This window comes from Cibotium barometz, chromosome 53 (assembly GCF_041138505.1).
Source record: "Cibotium barometz isolate CiBa-2024 chromosome 53, ASM4113850v1, whole genome shotgun sequence".
Taxonomy (NCBI): domain Eukaryota; kingdom Viridiplantae; phylum Streptophyta; class Polypodiopsida; order Cyatheales; family Cibotiaceae; genus Cibotium; species Cibotium barometz.
The window spans coordinates 2,194,127-2,212,225 of record NC_141098.1 but is presented as its reverse complement, the minus strand read 5'-3'; the positions used below and the strand labels follow the sequence as shown (position 1 = coordinate 2,212,225).

Below are 18,099 nucleotides of genomic sequence, written 5' to 3'. Positions count from 1 at the left end.
ATTGGGGATTGGGATGGACGTAGTTATGGCATTGAACACAAGGCATTCCCCCCCGGTTACCTTCAGAGGCATTAAGGATGTTTGGGTCTGAGGGAGCTCATCCTCTCTTAGAGATTCTAATTCAAATCTTTTAAGCAAGGATGTATAGAATTCAGGGAATGACAATTTTAAGATCAAATTTTCTTTAGCCATTTCTTTACTTGGTTTAGATGAGGAACATCTTGTATCATGGTCATCATCATGTTGTCATCTAAACGTATTGCTTCTTTACAACATTTGTCGAATGTTTCCGGATTGGATACAATGATAAAGTTGTGTAAGCTGCTATTCTTTATGCCCATCATGAAACATGTCTTCAATTGAGCATTGTTTAGTTTCTCCCATGGCTCACATCAGCAGGAGTCTAAGATTTTTATCCGAAGGATAAAATCTCTAATGGTTTCATTTTGTTTACGCTCAATTGAATAGAGTTCTGCTGCTGCACTCCACCGATCACCTTGTCTTGAAAAGCCATGGATAAAAGCTATTTTCAAGGTCTTGAAATTCGTTTTAATCATCAGCGTCAATGTGATGAACCATAGACTGGGCTTTCCCACTAGGCATAGGTTCAATGTATGTACCTTGGTGGAGTAGTTTGGAATTCCAAAGGCTTCGCATCTTTGTTTAAACATTTGTATGAATTGAACATGATTAGTTGTTCCATCATATTTTCCTATGATTTTGGAAATTTGTATGATCGTGTTTTTGTATGAGTCACGAAGGCTGTGTGTAGGTGCTAATGTGGTTAGAGACTCACTTAGTCCTTGGGCAACTCCCCTTCCTAGATTAATCAATATGTCCAAGGTTTGGGCATTTAAGGCTTGCAAAGGGTTGGGATCTAGCATTGCTAAAGGTCTAGGTCTTGTAGTAGTGCTAGGCCAGGGACCAATCCCCGAAGGGATTGATGTGACAAGGGATGTAAATCTCGATGACACGCTTGTTGTTGGCATGGCAAATGGTATTGGGAGATGCATTTGGGGCATGGATCTCAATGGCTCGAACATATCAACCATTTAGTCTGGGTGTGAGCCCACGTAATCCCTCTATCGTTGCCATATCTTAACATTATCAATTGCTTCTTAATGAGAAAGCACCGATGTTTTTTTTTTTTTGGCTTTTTAGGTTTTCTTATAGCCTGTTTTACAACCTCAGGAGGCCTGGCACACCCTTCACTATGTCAAACGAGTTTTTGTTTGCCCTAGCATAGGCACTACACGCACATGAACCTTAAATATTTTTTTTTAAAAAGTGCATGCCAGTAGCATTCCAGATAGAAGAGGAGGGCTCAAAAACTATTTTCCATCACTGTCTCAAGATGAATTTTTTTCTTGCAAAGTTTTTTCCTGTTTTACAACCCGTTTTTGAATGTGTTCTAAAAGGAATTTGGAAAAACTTTGTAGAAGAGAGTTGTAGTATATTTCGAACATGAGAACTTTGTCTCTCTAATTTTTTTCATGATTTTGTTGTTTAGATACTCAAAAAGTAGTCTGAATATGGTTCGCAATCTTTTTTGGCCTATTTTGGGCGATTTTTAAGGACCATTTTTGGCCTCGATTTTCGGGTCGAGTTTTGAGGTTGTTGGTTAGAGGCCAAAACGATGGATTTTGCCCTCAAACACTAAGACCAATTTTGAAGAGCTCGATGCCGGCTTTCCGATGAGCACTACAATGCATTCATCGGATTTACGATTTAGGAGATATGAGCCTCCAAACAAGGTTGTTTTCCAGACTCTTTTTTTTTGAACCGACGGACCCTCTCACAACGTGAACTAGCAGGGTTTCACGACATGGAATAGACTTCACACAAAAATTTAAATTTAATTAATTATTTTTTTGGACGTGAAATGCTTAACTGTAAACCACTTAATTCGTGAAACACTTAAGCCATAAAACGACGGATTTTTTTTGCGCGGGGGTTTGTTTCACGTCGTGAAACCTTAACTCATAAAACGTCGATTTTTTTTCCTGCACACGGGGGTTTGTTTCACACCGTGAAACAACAAGGTTTCATGTTGTGAAACCTTAAGCTGTGAAACCTTGATTTTTTTTTTTGGAGTCTAGTGGGAAATTTAGATTTCCTTGTGTAGAGGGAATATTTTTTGAATTTTAAAACGAGGAGATATAGGCATTTTTTCAAAAAGGCAAGCGGGAATAAAAAAAGTCAACCCCTTACACCCTTCATAAATGACCCCTAAAATGGACAATTTGACAAGTCCTTGGCATCTTTTCATTCAATGCTCATTAGCTTTAATGAGTTATGGAAAAAAGTGCTTAAGAATTAATTAAATATTAATCCTTTGACTAATATTTTTTCCTTTTGGATTAACTAAGAGCTCTAATTAACCACTAATCATTAATTAATTCACACAATTGAGTACATCATTGGATAGAGCATGAAATCGCTAAGCTATGTGAATCAACTAATGTGTAAATTAATTTATAATTAGAGATTAATTAAACTCTTATTTTTAGTCTCTTCTCTTTATGCAAAATTAAGCAAAAGAGAGATAAATTCCTCCAATTGATGAAGAAATTGATGTAATTAGGTGTTTTGATACATCTAGATGCACTCAAAACACTCAAAACCACTAATTTCGACCTCTTACATGATTAATTTTGATCAAAGAATACATTTTTTAATCTTTTTGCCTCTTAAATTGGATTAGTTCACCCTTAATGACAAAAACCAATCAATTAAGGAAGATTAGTTGATTTCAAGAGTTTTTTAATGTTTTTGATAAAATTTTTTAATGATGAAGCTATTCCTAATACTTGCTAACACTCTAATGCATACAAATCAAACAAAAAACACACAAACCAAACAAAAATTAGTGAATCTAGCTCTATGTTTAACTCTAAAGAAAGCTAAAAATCATTAAAAATTGCATTCTATTGCATTTCTTGATGCAATGGAAACAAACAAAGCCTAATACACTCTATGTGTGCAAGCCCTAAGAACATTAAAAACCAGATTAACAACAACAAAAACAACGATTTAAGCTAAAAATTAAGCAAAAAGGTATTCTTTATAAAACAAAAAAGAGAACTATTCTCTACACCAAATCACACACAAATCTCCATCAAAACCACGTTATGGTAAACCACTAATCAAGACAATGGGTAATGGGCAATGCGTAGATTAGAGGAAAATGATAGAAAAAGACAAGGGATGATTCCCCGGCAACGGCACCAAAAATGTTATGGGCTACCACACCTCCCAAGAGGGAACTCCACACAACCGCAAACAGGAGAAGCAATAGATACAATAACCATCGGGTACTTACCAATGCGTCTAGCTCACGTCCTTGAGGCTCCCCAAGATCGCTTTGGAAGCTCCACTCCTCCGATCTCCACCTCCACACTGTCATCGGCGGAGTCGCTCCGCCTCATCATTACTTAGATGTATATTTCTTTTCCTTCATAATTTCTTATGCATATTGGCGATCTAAAAGAAGACTAAAATGTGTGCCAGAAGGTTTCGCCATTGATTTTTTATCAGGGTGCAACAATGACCTGACGTCAAACTGAATTGAGCAAATTAATATACATGAATATATGCAATAATGATTGAGGTTTATAAAAATAGTGTAATAATAATAATTAACCGATTAATAGAAAGGAGATTACTTAATTGCATGTATTCTCTTCTTGATTCCACCATCCCCTAGCTTTATTTGCTCAATATCCCTAAGTTTTTTTTATCATCTATGTAGACCTAATGAGGTCTGTTTAAGTCTTTATTCATCCCTTTGTTTTCAAGCCCTACAATGGTTTCCTTGTTACTTAATAGCTTTTGTACACACTAATCCATGGTTTCTTCAAATGAAAGTTCTCCTTCTCAAATATATCTCTTTCTAATTTAAGAACATTTCTTGTTGATTGCAAATGATGTGTATATCCAAAGAGTCACTGTCTCCAAAATAGTGAAGCAGAGATGCCATATTCTTAAATGGGGGTGTGGAGTTTGTAAAAGGATCTTTTGGATATAGCCTCCCATCAATCCATAAACCTATGTTTTTCTTCCCTTCCAACCTTAACATTTATTTAGAAGCAATAGACAAAGTATTGGGTTTATTTCTCTTACTCAAAGGCTCATATTCACATTCAAGCTTGATGTACAGGTTGAAAATGTTGCTTCTCTTTGTATTCATCCTTGCTCCTGATCCCTCTACCATCCTCTTGATACATTCCTCTCTTTTCTCTTGATCCCCCTTGACAACAAAATCAGAATGGAAATAAAAAGGTGCGCTCTATAATCTAGGTAAAACTATGATCAATTGTGTTTAAGAGAGAGAAAGAGAGCTCACTATGAGATTTATAGACAAAGTGGAAGACGGTTGGAAACATGTTGATTAGATTGAATAGGAAGATTTGGATGAAACATGGAGAAATGATCAAGTTCTCATTTTCCTCTAATTCTCTCCTATCATTATACTAACTTTCACACACTGAAGCCATCCTTACATAGTTTGGCTCATTATTGAATATCTTTCACATATCAACTCCAAAATCAATTTATAATAACTCAATGGAAAGATCTCAAATTTATTCCACTCTACCATTTCAAAGAAATCACAATTTCCTTCATTTATAAAAGTTATAAACAGTCAAGCTATGCATTTAAAAACAATGACTTATGAAGGTTTTTGCCTTCAAGTTTGGCCACCACCCAATCCTCCATTAATAACTTAAGTTTTAAAACAATGGCTTATGAAGGTTTTCACCTCAAGTTTGGCCACCACCCAATTCTCCATCACTACCTTAGGTTTCCTTCATTTATAAAAGTTATAAACATACAAGCTATGTATTCAAAAACAACGACTTATGACATTTTCACCTAAAGTTTGGCCACCACCCAATTCTCCATCACTACCTTAAGTTTTAAAATGAGCTCATGTGATAATAATAGACATTCATCAACCCTTTCGATTGCATGCTTCAATTTGGGAAGAACCTCCTTAAATGGTGCCCAATAAAATGGCCCAAAAGTCAACACTTTTGTGCCATTTGGCCCTTCTGTTTCATAAAAAGTAAGATCCTCACATATGGAACCAAAAGATATACCACCTCACCAATCTACATACTCAGATTCCTTAATTGTGACCTTATTGGGTGCACAAATGTTGAAGTGCAAGAAAAATACTCAATTAAAAACACCATAGACAGGAAGATGTGAAGGAATTTCACTAACATAATTAACACTAGTCACATAAAAAAGGAAGATAATTAGAGTTTCTATGATAATATATCACAATTAAAGATCAATATGAGACTACAATGTTATTAATATTCATCAAATATCAATATATAAACATAGAGATTAGTGGAGCATGGGAAAATCTACACATTATGTGAGTTAGCTACATAATCTTTGAAAGCTCTATAATCTAGGCAAAACTATGATCAATTATGTTCAAGAGAGAGCAAGAGATCTCCTTTTATAGAAGATTACTCACCATGCTCACACAAGTTATAATGGAAAATAGTAGAAGCATTAAACTTGAGACTACATAAGGTCGAATGCTAAGCTCGAATGTCACCATCACATGTTCTTCTTGGCTACTTTTGACATATGTCCCTTTGATTTATTTAATCAAGAAATCCTTTACTTGGGAGATAAGATCTATTCCAACCTCGAGCCCACATAAAGATCCCTGATATGCACATGTCAAAAGTCTCCTTAATCAAGAAATCCTTTACTTGGGAGATAAGATCTATTCCAACCTCGAGCCCACATAAAGATCCCTGATATACACATGTCAAAAGTCTCCTTAATTCACATAGGACTTTTGAAGGATTCTTCAATATAATAGATCCTTTGCATGCTCTCCACACCATCCACAAGCTTGACATGTGTTGTGAATCTTTAGAATTCTTCATGTGAAAGAAGATATTCAAGCCAAATCACAAGCTACCAACAAATCGATAACTTCTCATATAAGCTTTTCAAGTTGCCAAACAATGTAATGAGAAAGCTTTCATATAAGCATTAACATCTTATACAAGCCTCCTTTTCAATATGCATTACTAGCATACCAAATGTTGGATCCCACATGAGTAAACACACATACATACCATATATTATAATAAAGAAGCCTCAACAAAAGGAAAATTATGGTATCACAGACCCACATGAGTAAACACACTATGTAGTTTACAAAAATATACTATTTAACTCTTTTTAAATCAAAATATATCATCGTTTTAAACATTTCAGAATGTTATATATAAGACAAAGACTTTATAGTGTATTAAAGTGCACAATGCTTATTAGCAATGGCAGAATTTTTTAAAAAAGAAACAGAGCATATAAGACTATAAGCATTAATTTATTTTCCTGGATAACAAACAGAAATAGAGCATACAAGGCCTTATAGTCTTATTTTAGCGACATTGCATGATATCGTGGTAGGTCCGAAAAGGAAACTAACATTGCATGCAAGCCTTCATATACCATGGCTGCAATATCAAACACTTGTCCAAAAGCCAAACAAGTGTTTTATTGCATAGCGAACAAAAACGACGCATACAATATCATATTTGTGGAGTTATTTTAATTCACACATGCGGAGAATGAACCGCATGCAAGTTTTATTTTCTTGCATATCGCACAGAAAGACTATCCAATCAACGGTGTAGTTAACAAACGACAAAATAACAACATAAAATAAATCAGCGAAATCAATACCGAAGGATTTGGCCGTTTGCTTCACCGCACGAAGATTACAGACTGTAGAAGGGCCATCAAGTGGAGTGGTGATGCAGGGTCCCACGGGGACCTCTCTAGGCAGAGTAGATGATGTAGGGCAATCCGAAATTCGAGCTAGTCGTGATGGACTTCGCATGCATGTAGCAACTCCATGAGAAGGACGAGAAGGGACAGTGAGAACTGTCAAGCCGGAGGGATGTCCTTCACGAGACAAGCCGAAGTAGAAGGACAACGATCAACACACATAAAGTTGCTAATATCATTCATGGCTTTCCTTTTAGGAGCCATTTGAGAGAAGAGGATCACACAAACTGTACAGAAGACAACTGTACGAACTATGATACCAAACAGATACAATGGAAAGGCGAACACAGAGTTGATCAAATAGGGGAAGAGGCATAACCTGCCATAACAGGCCACAACGAAACATAGCCACGTACCCAAGGAGCACGAGCATCCAGAACGTAGGCGGCACGAGAAATGATGCCCTGATATGGAAGAAATGATCATGCTGGCAGAGAAGACCCGCTCCTAGCAACATTGCATGATGTCGTGGCCGCTCCAAAAAAGGAAGGAAAGATTGCATGCAAGCCTTCATATACAATAGCTGCAATCAAACACTTGTCCAAAGGCCAAACAAGTGTCCAACTAATTAAATAATCCTCTAAAAAGGTTGTGGGTGCATATTTGGGACATTTCAAGAGAATTGTTCTATTTTCCACTGTCTATATAATTGTGAGTAAACACCAAATCAATTTTTATGTAGAAGCTGCTTACAATTAGAGCTCTTAGTAATCAAGGCCTTAAAGGTAATCTCAGGAGAGGACAAACTCACACACAATAATCTCGGCAAGAGGGTGCTGCTGGCAAACTCGTATAAAGGGTACCATGAGGTGCACAGCCAAAGAACACTCGGCACGGCAAGGGGAACATCAGGCGGCACAAGGGGGCGCAGCTGACGAACTCTACTTGGAAAGCAACAAAAGCCCTCGCACAGCTGAGGCTCCCATAGAGAGGACAAGGCAAGTGCGCAAACAGATGGCACGCGCTGCTTTCGAGAAAGGTTTTCAAAAAAATCCCCAAAAGCTGGGGCTTTCCAGTGCTGCCCAAATTAAATGGGGACAGAGCCCGTCCTCGTTTGTCCCATCCGCCCAAGAGAAATCCCGGCCGAGATTACTGAACAGCCCACTCAGATCAACGACATAGAATCCCCGCTCATTCCCCATCGTCGATCCCTCTTGAGGTTGCCCATGCCATATAGAGCTGAGGGAGTACCACCCTCCTCCATAGCCAGCCTCTGCTAACCCTAGGCCTAGCACCTCTATAGCCATTCTACTAACCCTAGGCCACACACCTTCAATTGGTATCGGAGCCTTATCTATACCGTTGCTCATTTTCTCTCTGTCAATTTTTTTTGTTTATCACAATATGCACCCAAAACCATTTTCCTTGGTTGATATATTAATTTCCTTAAGGTGACCATGGAAAAACCTTCTTTTGTGGTTGGATATATAAATTTTGTAAGGTGACCATGCCAATGGTAGGTGACCATGCTACATGTGTGTTGTTACTTCTATTTCCACGCGAGCAGCTATCGTGCATCAGCATGTGTCTTGTTGGCCGTCTTCATTCATGCGTGAACACGCGTCAAGCTCTAAAATGCTTTGTAAGATAGATCAAGGAATAGCTTAAGATAGCTCCACGTGTCTCTAGGTGAGCATCAAGAACCAGCACAGTGGTGGTCGATCTAGGCCGTCTGTGAGCCACCATGAGCCTGCGTCAGGAACCAGCGTAGTGGTGGTCGATCTAGGCCGGTCTGTGAGCCACCATGAGCCTGCGTCAGGAACCAGCACGGTGGTCCATGTGTGCCAGTGTGAGGCTGTGAAGCATCACGTGTCCCACGTCAGGAACCAATGCGGTGGCCCATGGGACAACGGTCTAGTCCATGTGTGACCCACTTAAGAAAGCGGTTAGTGACTGAATGCTATGTTAAGTGTTAATATATATGCACCCAAAACCATTTTCCCTGTTATGCAACCAAAACCATTTTCCTTGTTTGATATATTAATTTCCTAAGGTGACCATCGCAAAACCTTCTTTTGTGGTTGGATATATAAATTTCGCAAGGTGACCATGCCAATGGTAGGTGACCATGCTACAAGTGTGTTCTTACTTCTATTTCTGTGGCGAGCAACTGTCATGTTGTCGTCAACATGTGTCTTCATTCAATTTTCATGCATGAACATGTGTCGTGGTCTACATTCATTTTGCATGCGATTCGTTGATCGAGGATTGCTCAGTTGTCTGTTGTGCTGCCCCATCGTTGCTTTGGTGCTTTGGTGTTTGGATGCTCCATGTTGTTTGTGCTGGCGGATGGCACCTCGTGCTTGGTCATCCATTGTGCTCGCTTATTTTGGTGCTTTGGTGTTTGGATTCTCCCCCCATGATGTTTGTGTTGGCGGATGGCATGTCGTGCCTATTGTTTTGTCATTGGCTTCCATGGTCATGGCCTGTCGATCTCCCCGGTAGGATCGATCTCCCTGGCAGGGTTGTTCTGGAGTTGAACCTTCGGTTCTTCCACGCTATCCTTCAAGATGCCTTCCAATCTCTACGTTCGTCTGTGATGTATCATTCCTTTTTTAGATGCTACGTGTTGTTCGTGTTGGAGATGCCACCTTATGCATCTTCTTTTGTCCTTGGCTTCTTTGTTCGTGGGCGACTCTCGACCTGCGTGGTGGCAGCATCCTTCTGGACTTCAAGCTTCGACAACCATCAACTCAACTTCTTCCATGTTGTCCTTCTGCATGGCTTTTGATTTCTGCCTCCGTTGTTGTGACGTATCATTCCTTTTCTCAATCTCTATCCTCGCAATAGTGTGATTTGTCTTCTTCTTGTTGGTTCATCTTCGCCATACTATAATGTGTCTTTTTCTTGTTGGTTCATCTCTGCCATACTATAATATGTCTTTTTCTTGTTGGTTCATGTGCTTCCATAACATGCCATGTTTTACAGACCCGTGCATGTTTGTTTACAATTCATAACTCTTCCTTTCACCATACTGTGGTGTGGCCTTCTTCCTAGACGTTTTCGTGCTTATTTAATCAGCTTCACTACTTCTCTGTTTCTGTGTTGATGACCTCTACTATTCGTGCACTGTATGCATGCATGTCTCCTTACGATTGGTATCTCTTCCTTTTTGCCATACTATGGTGTGCCCTTGTTTTCCTGGACGTTCTCTTGCTTATTTAATGAGCTTCACTCCTTGTTTAATAATCTCCACTACTCATCTTCTATCCTCATCATGCCTACTAGAAGAAAACCGTTTCATGACATTAGCAAGGTCATGAAACTTGATTTCTGTTTGGTAATATCCTGAGACAGGATAGGTTCAAGGATTGGGTGATAATGTATGGGGAGGTAAACTTCGAGTATAGTGGTGTTATGACCATAGTAAGAAATGATCTCAATCCTAGTATCATAGCCAATCACCCTAATGGCAAGATTCTTGTAGTAGAAATTCTGGTTAGGGGGGAAAGAATTTGGTTCATTAATATTTATGGGGCTCATAATCACAAGATGTGGAATTGGATTGCCAGCATGAATATTCAGGTTCCTTGCATTCTCTTGGGTGATTTCAATATGGTTGAAAGGCTAGTACTATTCTAATGGGTAAGGAAAAAGGAAAATGAGAGGGGATTTGGGACTGGGGGCAGATAATTGGAACTTAGGGGATTGGAGAGATAACCTTGGGCATACATATTTTAGCTTGCAATATATCTCATCCTCCTCCAAAATTGATAGAGTTTTATTCAACCAACAAGCTTCATGGGTCCCTCACACTCTGAGGTTCTCCATTGATTCCAATACTGCTATTTTTTATCGTATGCCCTTGAAATGGAGCTGGGCTGCTGCACTGAGGGGGAGGAGCTTGAACTGTCTTAGTTTCCCACACAAGGAAGTTGAGAGTTAATAATCTTCTCCTTAAAAAACTAGAAAACTCACTGGAGAGGAAATTAATCTATACTTCAGGTGTCAATCTGGATTAAAACATGAAGATGATAGATGTGCTAGAGAGGAGGGAAACTAGGCTAAATAGAAATCCTTCAATAATAGAAGGAAACCAGAGAGCTGTCTCTGTTTAAACTTGTCAAAGAGGGAGGAATAGTAGAGAAGTGGTGGGGAATATTTTGGATGAGGATGGACAACCTCTGGATAACATTGAACTAATGGCTAGAAAATGGGTAGATTTTTTGGGTTCTACTCTAAGTTTGAAAGAGGAATTCTCTCAGAGGAGATTCCAAGTAGAAGATAAATTGCTAGGACTAATCAATCACTGTGTGGACCCTGACAAGGCTAGATGGCTAGAGAGGGATGTTGATGTTGAGGAGTGTTGGGATGCTCTCTTGAAATTGGGAAATGATAAAGCTCCTAGATGGGATGGGCTTTCTATATAATTCTTTATTGCATTCTGGCCATCCCTAAAGGATATTATTGGGGAAATATGCAGAAAAGCCTTCAAATCTGGCAGCATGGATAAGGACTTCAAAGAAGGCCTTGTGATGCTAATCCCAAAGCAAACTGCTTGTAAACAGATTTGGACATTAGAGGCCTATTACTCTTTTGGTTGTTGTTTATAAGATTTTGGCCAAGGTGATTGCTCTCATTACCCCGATTTTACAAGAAGTTATCTCTAAGAAACAACATGGGTTTATTAAGGGTAGATCAATATATGATAATATCTTTGCAGCCATGCTAGGAAGAGATATTGCCCTCAAAACTCAACAAAAATGTATCATGTTGCAACTAGACTTGGAAAAGGCCTATGATAGGGTGCATTGGTATTTTGTGGCAAGAGTGATGGAAAGGCTTGGATTTGGGACCAAAATGGCAACCTGTATATACACCTTATCTCGGGGTGGGTACTCTAATGTTTTATTAAATGGGAGAGTGGTTGGGGGGTTTAAGGTAAATAGATCTATTAGTAGACAAGGTTGCCCCCTTTCTCCCCTCTTGTTTTCTATTGCCTCTCACCCTCTGGTGGTGTCTCTTGAAAATTCTTGTAGATGTGGGAGTATATCACTGGGCTAAAGCTAAGATACAATGAGCAATTGATTATACAGTGCTTTTTGCTCTGATGATTCTTTGATGTTCCTGGAAGATGAGAATAACAATGTAAGACTTGCCTTGGCCGTTATACAAGATTTTTTTGTTGCATCTTGCTCCAGGTGTAATATTAAAAAATCCATAACTATAAGTTTGACTGAAGATAATGATTTTGACTTACAGAGGTGGAGGTGGAGGTAAGGTGGTTCAGAAGGGACAAATTGCTAGATTGCTGGTTTTCCCCTTTGGAGTTGATGTTACAAATAAAATAGATGACAGACTGGGCAGTTATTAGGTTTTTAGAAAAGCTGAGGAAATGGGAGGGGATCAGAGTGTCTTTCCATAATAGGATTGCAATATGTAATGCTGTGTTGAATGCCTACATATTGTTTTTATGCCTAGTGATGGATTTTGGAAAGTGGCATTTGAAAAGGATAGTATGACCTATTAGAGACTTTCTACGGAGGAATGGTAGAGCTTCCAAAAGCCTGGTTGGCTTGGGATAAACTATGTGTTCCAAAAGGGGAAGGGGGCATTGGAATATTACATATGCCCACTCACACATTAGTAAGGGCTGCATTGATGCTTCCCAAATGTCTGCACACCAGGATGAATCTTGGTCTGTAATGGTAAGGGAATTAGTAGAAATAGCACTCGTACATGCTAAAGGAAATTGTTCTCATATGCCCCTCTTAAGATGACAAGCTCTCCTCTTGGCAGGATGTTGTGCAAGAGGTGAAAAGATGGTTTGAGCCTTATGGCCTGGGATGGGGGCTATAGAGTGACAGGTAACTCTATGCTCAGTCTGAGGATTTGGTGGACTCATAAATTCAATCCTCCCTTAGGATTGATGGATAATATCTCTACAAAGAAGCTAAATAAGAAAGGGCTAAAGAGATTGAGTGACTGCTGGGATTGGACTGTGGTTGGGTGGAAAGAATTGGACCAGTTAACATTGGAGTTCCACTTGTCTGCTAGGAAGAGAGACCTGATGGCCCAGGTGCTTGTGCAGATACAAAAAAGTGGGTGGTGTTCTACTGTTGGAGAGATGAGTCATGCTAGATTCAGGATTAGGCTTGGTTTAATGGGGTTAAGCTAACAAATGGCAAAACTAGAGACTTGTACATTGAGCTGAGAAAAGGAGAGAGCAATGTTGACTATTGCAACAAGATTTGGAGAGTGATTTGGAGTTCTAACAGCTAGAAAAAGAGGTGGAAGTTGTTGTGGTGGGAGAGTCAGATTCCTAGCAAGTTTCAGGTGTTTTTGTGGAGGGTATGCATGTGGGCTTTACCTATTGGTTCTAAACTGCTACACAAAAACTTTACTAGTGGATGTTGTCCTAGGTGTAAATCTGCATTGGAAGATGGCAAACATGCTTTTTGGGATTGCCCAGCCCATCAGAGGTGCATGGGGCAAGATTGGAAAATGGGTTAAGAAATGTTTAGGAATCCAAGGTTACTGGGGTGATTGGATCCTTGTTGGGAAATGGGCTTTCAATGATGAAGCTTCAGAAATACTGTTTAATATCATCAGAGCCTCCTACTTGTGGAAAGTTTGGACCACTAGGAATGTTGTTGCCTTTCAGAATGTATCTTTTGTTGGTATTGATGTGACATATGTAATGCATAAACGTGTATGTAATGTGAATAAGTTGAGAAAAGAGGGGGTTGGATTAGTTAATGTTGAAACTACAGAGATGAGCATCTCTTGATGCATGCCTTCACTTGGGAAACCTTTAAGCATACTAGGGCAACCGAACCCATGGCTCATATTTTGTAGGTAAGCTTCAATGAAGGTTGGAAGTTCAGGCTGCCGATGTTTGGGCCCAAAACCAGAAGGTGGTACCTTAAAGAAAAACAGACTGACTACACCTATGTTGCTTTTATAGAGAATCCTATGGGGACCAAGCTTACAATTAAAATTTGGTACAAAAAAGGGGATACTTTGGAAAAGAAAACCCCAAGGGGGTGTACCAGTGAGGCAATGTTGGAGCATTATACTGGGTTATCAAATATCTTGGAAACAATCTAGCTTTCTTTTGGGGGAGGAGAGATAGGCATTGCTATGTAATCTTTTAATGAAGTAAAGTGTGAGAAATAGGGGACTGGTTTGAGAAAGTTGCCATCACTAGCACATGTCATCATGTCAACAACTCCGATGCGTCGCCCATTCACTATTTACGCCATCTACTCGATGCCTACACCTTTCATCCGTCCGTTGTCGACCTGCTTACCTCGACTTCGACTAGCCACATGGTGTGGTGCCACATTTACTAATAACCTTAAAGTAGGACAAGTCACTACGTTCAATGCCAACAGAAGTCATCGTCGCTTCACTATACTCATGCCTAGCGTGCTCCTACAACCATCACATTAAATCGACACCACTAGCAGCACGACAAAATTTCTTTTGGGGCTTTTTTTTTTCGCGGTGAATTGAAGCAGTGATTTCTCTATGGGAAGGTTTTGAATATGCCACTAAGTTAGGGCAGAATTTTGTCTTCGTTAAGATTGACTTTGACAAGGCTTACGATAGGCTCGAGTGGTCCTTCATTATTCGATGCCTTGACACCATGGGTTTTGGCCAACAAATGATTCTTTTTATTAAAACCCTTTTTGGGAATGCAAGAGCAAGAGTTGCTCTTAATGGTAAACTATCAAGCCCTTTCAATCTAATGAGGTCGGTTCGCCAAGGTTGCCCTTTAGCTCCTCTCTTGTTCCCTATTGCCACAGATAGCCTCAATTGCCTCATAAGAGACAGGATACAGAGGGGCCTTATCAAGGGCATAAGACTCCCTAGGTCTAAGAAACAACAGTGTCTCTCTCAATTTGCTGATGATACCAACGCCTTATTGGACAGTTTTGATGAACTTTCACTTAAGGAGTTTTGGTCAGTAATGGATTTGTTCTGTCTAGCCTCTGGGTCCAAAATCAACCAGCAAAACAGGAGTCTACACTTCCTCTTCCCTTCCTACTGGGTGACTAAATCAAGTTGCAAGATCATCCAGGAAGGACAGATCTTTAGGCTTCTTGTTGGCATCCCCATGGGCTTTGGAGTTTCCCTCAAAAAAAGATGGGAATGGGTATGCAACAAGTTTAGAACCAAGCTAAACAGATGGATAGGCTTTTAACACTCACTAGCAGGGAGAGTTTTGGTCATCAACCACTTTCTCAATGCCTACGTAATCTTCTTTTTTGGATGTTGGCGACCTACCAACAGCCACCTTCAGAGTATTTCTAGGGTCTGCACGAATTTTCTATGGGTTGGTGACCCTTTTGTCCAAAAAGCAGCCAAAGTTTCATGGGAAATATGCACTCTCCCCCCAAAGACCAACAATGAGGATTGGGCATCAAGGACCTGAAAACTATCGCTGACAAGATGGCTGTTAAGCTTCTCCTATCTGCAGTCACAAATCCCCAAGAAGAATGGGCCTCCTTGTTGCTCAGAAACCATCACAAGTTCAAACTTCACGAGTTCTCAGGTTGGGCTAACCTCCCCCTGTCAACTATTCTATTTGGAAAAGGCACTATTACATCTCACAGCTCCGATCTTCTGCGCTCCTTGGTTCAAGCCTGGAACAAACACCGAGCTGCCCTAACAATTAACCCTCTTTCCAAACATAGCTTTAGTCTTCCCCGTGGAGACTCCATCTGGTGGCCAGCACTGAATATTCCAGGAATATCTCCTAACTACAGAAGAATAGCCTTAACCCTTCACAAAAAGGGACTCAGGACCTGGCATCAGCTTTGGGACCCTCACGAGCAAGACTGGCTTAGCAACTTGGATCTCTCTCTGAAGTTCAAAGCTCACCCGTGTGACCTCCCTATTATTAGATCTAGGATAAGAGAGTTCCCTCCGGACCTCATCTGGACTCTACAGAGATACATTGCGCTTGATATTCGCGCCTTCACCTGGAAAGGTGGGTACAAACTTGAGCATCCGACTTGGGACCCTCCTGACCTTTCCTCCCCCCTACATGTCACACGCTGAATAGAAGGTGGAAGGTTAATTACTCTGCAAAGCAATGGAACTTCAAGTTTCAGTCCATCTGGGCTCCTTCCTCTTGGAACCCAAGAAGTCGGTTCTGATGTGGCTTATCCTTCATAAAGCCACCTGGATGGGCAAAAAGGATGATTCAGGCCTAGCTAGGTGATGGTAGATGTTGCAGATGCAACGGAGAGATTGAAGACATATTCCATTTGTTTCTAGCATGTCCTGCTAATAAAAATGTATTTGCACCTTTGATTAAAGTTTTGGGTTTCTCTCCCAGTTGGAAATAGGTTCTTCTAGGTGATTTTGTAGGCTATCTTAGCCTTTTCTAGAATAAAGCCAAGGGGAAATTCCTCTGGATTATGTGGAGACAGAGGAACTTCATGCTGTTCGAGGGGCCTTCCTAGATGCCAAGTCTGAGAATATTCTTTTATGATGTCAACTTGCAGGTGCTCAAGGTAGTAGCAGATGAGTTGGCTATCTACCACACCAAGAAGGCTCTCCTCAGTGACGTTGACTACCACTACTCACGATTTTTGGCCAACCGTCCCCCCAACGAAGACCTTGAGGATCGACAACGCATGAGGGATGAGTGGGAGAAGGATCTGGAAATCAATATTAGCCACCTGGAGTCACAGATTGAGGAAGGCAACCAATTTTTGGATGATCTCCAGTCGGAGATTTACAACCTCCCTGCTTCTAATGGTTACTAACTGGAAAGATCACCTGGCTATAACAGTTATAGAAGACGAAGTAACCAGCTACAAGACCAAGAAGGCTGTCCTGAAGGACACCGAGTTCTATCACACTCATCTGCTTGCAACAAAGCTCAATGAAGCATTCAGAGATCAAGATGAACGGGAAAAGGTCCTGGACATTGAGATCCACCACCTAGACCCGGATTATGGAAGGACGTTACTTCTTGGAGAGTGTGCATGCCGAGTTGGCTGCCCTCCCTATAGCCCCCATGAACTCTCATATGCTATTCACCGTGTTTTGGGGAAGCCCCTTGTATTCCCAGCTCCTGGCCACTTTCTCTTGTGTGCCCCTTGACTGGTTGTATCCTGGTCGTATGGATTCACCCCTATCTGGTACTATGGTTTCTCCCTAGATGCTCTCCATGCTCCAGCTGATGTAATTTTTTGGGGCTTTTCAAAAGGAAGGTTAAAATCTTCTAATTAAACACTCCTGCATTCAATAAATTTGGAGATTTTTACATATACCAAAATTTGGGAGTTTTTCAAAAATCTCAATAATTCGCAAAAATTGATGCATTTACATTCCATAATATTTATAGCTTTTACAAAAATTGAGCTCCTATAGTAAAATTGAAGCCACTATAATCCTAAAAATTGAGTTTTTCTTCTTTTTGGTTCCTTCTACATTTAATTTCACCATGGAGGCTTGGCAACGCCACCGAAAGAGGATTCATCACCACCAAGGGGATTTTATCTCCTAAAAATCATTTTATGTGTTGAGTCATGGGTCCTTTGCCTTGGTAGTCCCCCCACAAAAATATGTAATAAATGTTCAATGTTTGTGTTTTTATTTTCTTCATTTATAGAAGACTCCATGTCACCTTATCCCTTTCAGAAGCTAGGGGGTGACTAAGAACTAGCCTTGTTGCTTCAATCACTTGTTGATTGGAGGCCTCTAGCAACTACAAGAGACCCTTTGCTGATTTTGCTGATTTTCCATGAGTGATTTCCAAAGAAAACATGGTAACCACTGTCATCCAATTGTCCAATGCCAAGAGGTATGCATAGCTACATCGCTCCCTTGCAACATGTAATTGAGTTAGAAGGTAGCCACTTCTTTTGCATGTTGGGTCTCACCACCTTCACTGAAATTTTCGTTTTTTTTGGTTCCTTCTACATTTAATTTCACCATGGAGGCTTGGCAACGCCACCAATAGAGGATTCATCACCACCAAGGGGATTTTATCTCCTAAAAATCATTTTGTGTGTTGAGTCATGGGTCCTTTGTATGTTCAGTGTTTGTGTTTTTGTTGTCTTCATTTATAGAAGACTCCATGTTACCTTGTATCCCAAGCTAGGGGGTGACTTAAGAGCTAGCCTTGTTGCTTCAATCACTTGTTGATTGGAGGATTAGCATGGCACAAGAGGTATGCATAGCTACTATTGAGATATCGAGCTCATCTAGTGAGGCGGTGGACACTGATGACCCACCTGGGGGATAGGTCCCACACTTACACCACTAGCATGGTTGGTAAGATCTTGGGTGATATGCGGCCTGTGG

At 40.2% G+C, this 18,099-nt stretch overlaps 1 pseudogene; it reads left to right on the top strand.

Annotated features, from left to right (window-relative positions):
• Nucleotides 1–14,893: 14,893 nt before the first annotated feature.
• On the top strand, nucleotides 14,894–16,893 carry LOC147608174 (uncharacterized; annotated as a pseudogene).
• The last annotated feature ends 1,206 nt before the right edge of the window (nucleotides 16,894–18,099 follow it).